We start from the raw sequence: 7,460 nt of genomic DNA on the forward strand, positions 1-7,460 counted from the left end.
TCTCTCGTGATTCCTTGGGTGTACGTCCTCCCGAGATTTGAGTGAGGGTCTCCCCCAGGGGTCTTTCAGTAGTTGCTGGGAACTGAACTCAGAACCTCTGGAAGAGTCAGTGCTCTTAACCGTTGAGCCATCTACCTGTCCCTATTTTAGTTTTTTTTTTTTTTGAAAGTTTATTGATTTTTTTTGGATGTACATATTCACAAATGTAGTACATATTGATAGGGTATTTTTTGTCAATTCTTTAAAATTTATAAAATATTATAACAATAAAAATGAGTATTATAAAAGTTGTTTGATATAAAACAACAATCAATTTAACAGGCTTATGTAGATGCTCGTCTATAGCAATAGTGCTGGCTGGAAGCAATAGAAAGGGAAGGAGCTGGACCATCTTTCATTTACTCTCATTTAGAAGGAATATGAAAGAAAATAAAATGGCAGAGCTTTCAGGTTAATATTCAGGATGAATCATGATAACTCAGATAAGACAGAAGATGGATCACATTACGTATTTATCTGTAATAAAAACTCGAATCCATCTGAATACTATCAAACATCACCATCTGCCCAGCGCCCTTCAGTGAGTCCTGGGGATTGGAACTCTGCCAACCCGAATGACATGGTGGTCGACTATGAAATGGAACCTGCTGGGGACAGTAGTGAAAGGGTCTCCTTAAGCCATCAGTGTGTTGAAGCACTTGCTTACCCAGAGCCTTCAAGTTATTTCATGGGGAAGCATGAGTTTGCAATGTACAGTGAGCATAACTGCCAGTCTCCTGCACTTGTGAACACAGGGAAGCTCCCAGACTCCCACAGTAACTTTGATTCCCTAGAGGCAACCCAGAATGAGAAGTTTGATCCCTCTAAGCCCTGTGTGTGTGAGTCTGATGACGATTATGCTTGCAGAAACGCCCCTGAAACTTTGGAGCTAAAACAAACATAAGGCATGAAAGTGGACACAGTTAACTGCAACTTTATAGCACACCATGCTGTTGAACAGGGTCAGCCTTTACACGATCCTGGAGGTCTGCAGCCAACAGTGAGAGACAGAAATGCATTGTCCTGCTCTGTTCGGACACCACCCCATTCCTCTAAGATGTGTGTGAGAGGAGTTAATTATAATAGAGAGAACTTTGAAAGCCTTCAAGCCACACCATCAAAGAGCCTAAACACAACTTATACAGTGATTTCTGATGTGCTGATGCAAACTGGCAGTCCAGACCTTGGAATTCAGTGTCAGAATTCTTTAGGAAATGTCACCAAAGAGTACACAGATGGGACAGGGCAAGGACTCATTGGAGAAAAAGATATACAAGCTATGACACTGGTTTCTGACGGCATGGAAGTCCCCAATGGGTCTGTATTACAGGAGTTCTATTGTGTATCTGAAGATGACCCAAACAGTGAGACACATTCATACGGCTTGTATGCTCAACAGGAAATGGGCCAAAATCTAAGAGGAACACTGTCTGGCTGTCATGTTGATGGTGAATGCCCAGTACTGTTGCCAGCTTTTGGTAAGAGTAAAACCAGAGTCCTGGACTCTGAGTGTAAAGTCGCTGTGACTGAAGACCCTCACATCGATTCCCATGACAATGACTCAGACATCCAAAGTAGTACTGAAGGGCTGACCCTGGGAACTGTTCCAGGGCCGAGGGCTTCATCCTATGAAATGGGTTGGGACAAGAATGGCGAAGCCATTAGCACAGATAGTGCTGCTCGCATGTCAACACCCATTAAGCAACACCCTAATGTGAGCATCACACTATCACCTGTTGAAGGGAGGAAGAAGTACAATAATGTGGAGAATGGACCAAGAGATGCTAAAAGAGCACCAAGCTTGAAAGGGCAACCAACAAATATGCCAAAACCTAACCTGGGAAAATCAGCTACCAAAACGAATACCACAGTAGGCAGTAAAGTTAGGAAGACAGAAATTATAAGTCATCCCAGACCAAACTTCGAGAATATTAAAGCCAAAGTTATATCCGGATCCGCGTTGCAACCCAAAGACACTTCCCTCCTGAAGGACACAGCCAACCCTCAGGTTCCAGGGGCTCCTCGCCCTCACCAGTGCCTTCTAAACAGTTGATAATTGTGAACAAAACACCCAGATCGGACTGTAAAGCCGACAGAAAAGGAGAGATCCCAATTAACAAGACTCACAAGCAACAGTTTCATAAACTCATGGAACCTGCTGGGGACAGTAGTGAAAGACCTGACCACTTTCCCAGAGGAAACTGCCACAAGAATGTCTTCCAAATCTCCACAACCAGAAGAGCTGAAACCTTAGCAGGCTTAGAGAGGAAGCTCAAAATACAGCTATTCAAAGTGAGTGTAGAGGAAGAGCCCACAGCACAGACAAAGCAACCAGCCAGGGAAACCAGGAATACACTCAAAAAGCCTGTTGGGGACAGTATAAATGTTGAGGAGCTTAAGAAGTCTACAAAGCGGAAAATTGACCCAGTAGCAAGTGTGCCTGTCAACAAGAGGCCGCGGAGGGTACCCAAGGAAAAGGCACAGCCCCTAGAATTGGCTGGTCTCAAAGGACCAGTCCAAACCATAGGTCACACTGAGGAATCAGCAAGTGATAGGGGACCCACACAGATACCCTGTAATTCTCTACAACCAGAGCAGGTTGATAGCCTCCAAAAGCTCACTAAGACAGCCCAGGACAAGACATGGGAAAATAGAGGCAGACAAAGAGCCTTCAGCAGTAAGAAAAACATCAAGGCAAGCTATGCGATCCCGCAAGATCCCTGAAATTGATGACAATGGTAGCCAAGCTTCAGAGGCATCCATAAAGAGGACATTAGATACAGTAGACAAAGTAACGGGCAGCAGGAAGCAGCTAAGGACACGTAAGGATGGGGTTCAACCTCATGAAGTCCTGGGTGACTCCAAAGAAATAACCGGAATATCAGATCACTCTGAGAAACTAATACATGACCTTAAGAGCACTGTACAGCAAAAGCCAGACTTAGCAAAACCTCTGAGAACATGCAGAAGAGTGCTGAGGGTCTCTAAAGAGGACCCCAAGGAAGTGTTGGTGGATACCAGAGACCTTTCAGCATTACAAAGCAAAAGCGACCCTTTTCTGTCCCCCAAGAGGAAGTCTGCAAGAGATGGAAGCATTCTGAAAACCAGGGCTTTGCGCTCTGTAACACCAAAGCAGGAAGCAACAGATGAGAAGCCCGTAGCTAAGAGTCTAAGAGCTGCTTCCAGCAAGAGGCATGTATCACCTGAGCCTGTGAAGATGAAACACCTGAGAATTGTGTCAAACAAGCTTGAATCTGTGGAAGAGCAGGTTAGCACCATTATGAAAACAGAAGAAATGGAGGCCAAACGAGAAAACCCTGTCACTCCTGATCTGAAAACACTCCAGCACTCTAGGTACCGAAAGAAAAACAATGAGAAACAGCCAAGACCCAGGTGTGATACATCTGCAGAGAAGGTTGAGATAAAGAAAAATGAGAAGACGATGAAGACTGCCTCCCAGGAGACAGAGCTGCAGAATCCAGATGACGGAGCCAAGAAGTCTACATCTTGGGGCAAAGTCGGTGGGAAAAGAACGCACTTGAGGTCTAGGGGACAGACTGAGATTCCTCGGCCTTGAGGTCTAGGGGACAGACTGAGATTCCTCGGCCTTGAGGTCTAGAGCACAGAGATTCCTCAGCCTTGTGAAGCACACGAGAAAACAAGCAAATCAGGTGCAGAAATCTTGGCAAAGACTCGGAAAGAGAAAGGAGCCTCTGGAGATTCAGATGTTCGGTGTTTGAGATCCAGAAAAACTGGAGTCACTTTGGACAGTGAACCTAAGCCAAGAGTAACTCAAGGTGCCAAGAAAGATGCAAAAACTCCGAAGAAGGATGAAGACATTGTATACACCAAGAAGTTAAGAACAAGAAGTAACCAGAAAAGTGAAACTATGTAGCAAAGACATTTAAGAAGGAAAAATAAATTTGGCTTAGTGATAAATTCCAGTGTGATTTTCACCTCCAGTGTAAAGGTGAACTGTAGATAATACTGCCCGTGTTTGAGGAAGGAAGCTTTGAGCTTTCCTGGTCATACTCTTTTCAAACTCCAATGGAGATGATGAAGGAGATCACCAGGGATCTCAGAGCAATAAAGTTTTAAATGTTTGGGGCGAGCAGAAATGTGGCCCTCTGTCTGACCCAATAAAGCTCTGTGAAATTCAAAAAAAAAAAAAAAAAAAAAAAAAAAAAAAAAAAAAACCAAACTCATGACCACATGCAGTTTGATAATTAAAACAATTCAAAGCAGTTAAGGTAATCTAAACAAACATTAACCATCGAGACAATGCTTTTTCACCATCTCCTGCTTTTCAACCTATAATTTAAGGATCTAAAGCCTCGACATTTCTACATCTCTGTATTTAATTTTAGGTCAATTCCCTTCTACTTACTGTATAAGCCTATTTACAGCTTCGTCATACCAGACTAGGCAATCCCAGAAATCCCATGCAAACCCATTTGAGAATTTGCCCTGGCAAGACTTAAATTTTTTCTTTCTTTCTTTCTTTTTTTAAATGAACCCTTTCCTCAAGTTGTTTTTAAGATTTATTTATTTATTTTATGTATATTTGTACACACTGTAGCTGTACAGATTGTTGTGAGCCTTCATCTGGTTGTTGGGAATTGACTTTTTAGGATCTCTGCTCACTCTGGTCAACCCTGCTCGCTTTGGTCAACCCTGCTTGCCCAGTCTCTGCTCACTCTGCGCCAAAGATTTATTTATTATTATAAATAAGTACACTGTAGCTATCTTCAGACACACCAGAATACAGCATCAGATCTCATTATGGGTGGTTGTGAGCCACCATGTGTTTGCTGGGATTTGAACTCTGGACCATCTGAAGAGCAGTGAGTGCTCTTACCCGCTGAGCCATCTCACCAGCCCTTAAATTTCTTTAAAACATTTTTTCATTCATTCTCCCTACCTTCCCTCTTCTGTAGAACTGAATATCTCTGTATATCTAAGAACATTTAAACAATTACTACTATATACTCTTGTATTCTTTTTTCTTCCTCCTTCCCAGTCGTCCTCCCTCTCTCTCCTTTTCTCTCAAAACCTTCAGCTCCACCTTCCCCTCTTTCTCTGCCCAATCAAGGCTCCAGCCTTTATTTTATAAATGAAGGTGAGAAGAAGTTTACAGGAAATCACCTGAGTGCTGACTTATTCCTTGTTCGCAGCCCCTCACAGGAGAATGGAATTAATATAATTAGCCAAAAGGTCCTTCAAGGAAGAGTCTGTTTACAGCTTTTAATTCAGTTGAGAAGGGCAGGCAGAAGACTCCCAGAAGCCTGTGCATCCAGACCCAGACAGCTCCAGATGTGCTAGCCTCCAAGAGAACGCTTGAGTTGGCTCAATACAAAACAAACTGTGAGAACCAAAGTGGATTTATCCTGCACCTCAAACAGCTTCTTTCCTGTGGGAACACCAAGTTTGAAGCACTAACAGTTGTGATTGAGCACCTCCTGTCTGAGCGGGAGGAAGCGCTGAAGCAACACAAAACCCTCTCTCAAGGACTTGTCAGCCTCCAGGGAGAGCTAGTCGCTGCTTTAAGCACCTGTGAGAAGCTAGAAAAGGCTAGGAATGGCTTACAGACAGCGAACGAAGGATTTGTCCAGAAACTAAACCAGCAACATCAGACAGACCGGAAGGAACTGGAGAACCGGCTGAAGGAGTTGAAGGAACTGGAGAACCGGCTGAAGGAGTTGAAGGAACTGGAGAACCGGCTGAAGGAGTTGTACACCGCAGAGTGCGAGAAGCTTCAGAGCATTTACATTGAGGAGGCAGAAAAATCTAAAACGCAACTGCAAGAGCAGTTTGACAACTTAAATGCCGCCCATGAAACCACTAAGCTGGGGATGGAAGCTAGCCACTCGGAGAAAGTGGAATTACTGAAGAAGACCTATGACTCCTCCCTCTCAGAAATCAAGAAAAGCCACGAAATGGAAAAGAAGTCACTGGAGAATCTGCTTAATGAGAAGCAAGAATCACTGGAGAAACAAATCAATGATCTGAAAAGTGAAAACGATGCTTTAAACGAAAGGTTGAAATCAGAGGAACAAAAGCAACTGTCAAGAGAGAAGGCGAATTCAAAAAACCCTCAGGTCATGTATCTGGAGCAAGAATTAGAAAGCCTGAAAGCTGTGTTAGAGATCAAGAATGAGAAGCTGCACCAGCAGGACATGAAGCTAATGAAGATGGATGGAAATGCTGGTGGACAACAACACGGCATTGGTTGACAAGCTGAAGTAATTCCAGTAGGAAAACGAGGAGTTAAAAGCTCACATGGATAAACACATGGCAATTTCAAGGCAACTTTCCACAGAGCAGGCAGCACTGCAGGAGTCCCTTGAGAAGGAATCAAAGGTCAACAAGAGACTATCCATGGAGAACGAGGAACTTCTGTGGAAGCTGCACAACGGAGACCTGTGCAGCCCTAAGAGATCCCCCACCTCCTCCACCATCCCTTTCCAGTCCCCCAGGAGTTCTGGTTCCTTCTCCAGCCCCAGCATCTCACCCAGATGAACACAGGAGACGCTCTGAAGGCACTGAGATTCACTTCTGCAGGACTGACCCTCTTGTGGGAACTCGAGTTGTGTTAGCTTTCTGGAATGTCCACAGCAAAACCAGAGAGCAGCCACGAACCGTGTCAGCTACGTACGGACTGAGAGCTCCAGAGGAAGACTTTTAACTTGGTCCAAAAGCCTCCTCCAAAAACAGATTTCGGAACTGAAGTGGACATAGTTGCACAAAGCACTTAAGGAACGAGGGAACCTTGTTCTTTGCCTTCCTTCACCTAAGCATACGGGGAAAACTCTCAGGGGCCTATTAAGATAAAGATTTATAACCTTTAAAAAAAAAAAAAAGGACTCTAGTGGCTGGCCTCTGAAAGTCTTAGCTGAGGTGCTGAGAGCCTCAGCTGTGCAGAGTCCAACCAGCTGTTAGGAGGAAGGCAGTGAGAGTCAGAGAGCCAAATGGCTAGGGCAGCCTGCTTCCTACAAGCAGATAATCAAAGATAGAAATTTTAAATTTTGGGGGCTGGAGACAGCGGGGCAGAGCGAGCAGGACCAGAGCGAGTGGGGCTGGAGCAAGCAGAGCCAGCAGAGGTCCTGAGTTCAATTCCCAGCAGCCACAAACATGATAGCACACGGCCATCTGTACAGCTACGGTGTACTCATACACATAAAATAAATAAACAAATAAACTTTAAATTTTTTATTTAATTGTTTTAATGCTTGTTTTGGTTACCTTAACTGCTTTGAATTGTTTTAATTATCAACCTGCACATGGTCATGAGTTTGGGGGTTATATTAAAATTCCTCTGGGAGGTCACGCTATACCTTTAATGATTTCTGGTTACTAGAAGGAAGGACTTGCCATTTTGGAAGAGAGGCTTGGTATTTGTGTTGACAAGAAAGGAGAAAAGG

General features: G+C 44.0%; 1 pseudogene; it reads left to right on the forward strand.

The window, feature by feature from the left end:
* Positions 1-463: 463 nt before the first annotated feature.
* On the forward strand, positions 464-6,558 carry LOC116075943 (annotated as a pseudogene).
* Positions 6,559-7,460: the final 902 nt, after the last annotated feature.

This window comes from Mastomys coucha, unplaced genomic scaffold, assembly GCF_008632895.1.
Source record: "Mastomys coucha isolate ucsf_1 unplaced genomic scaffold, UCSF_Mcou_1 pScaffold4, whole genome shotgun sequence".
Taxonomy (NCBI): domain Eukaryota; kingdom Metazoa; phylum Chordata; class Mammalia; order Rodentia; family Muridae; genus Mastomys; species Mastomys coucha.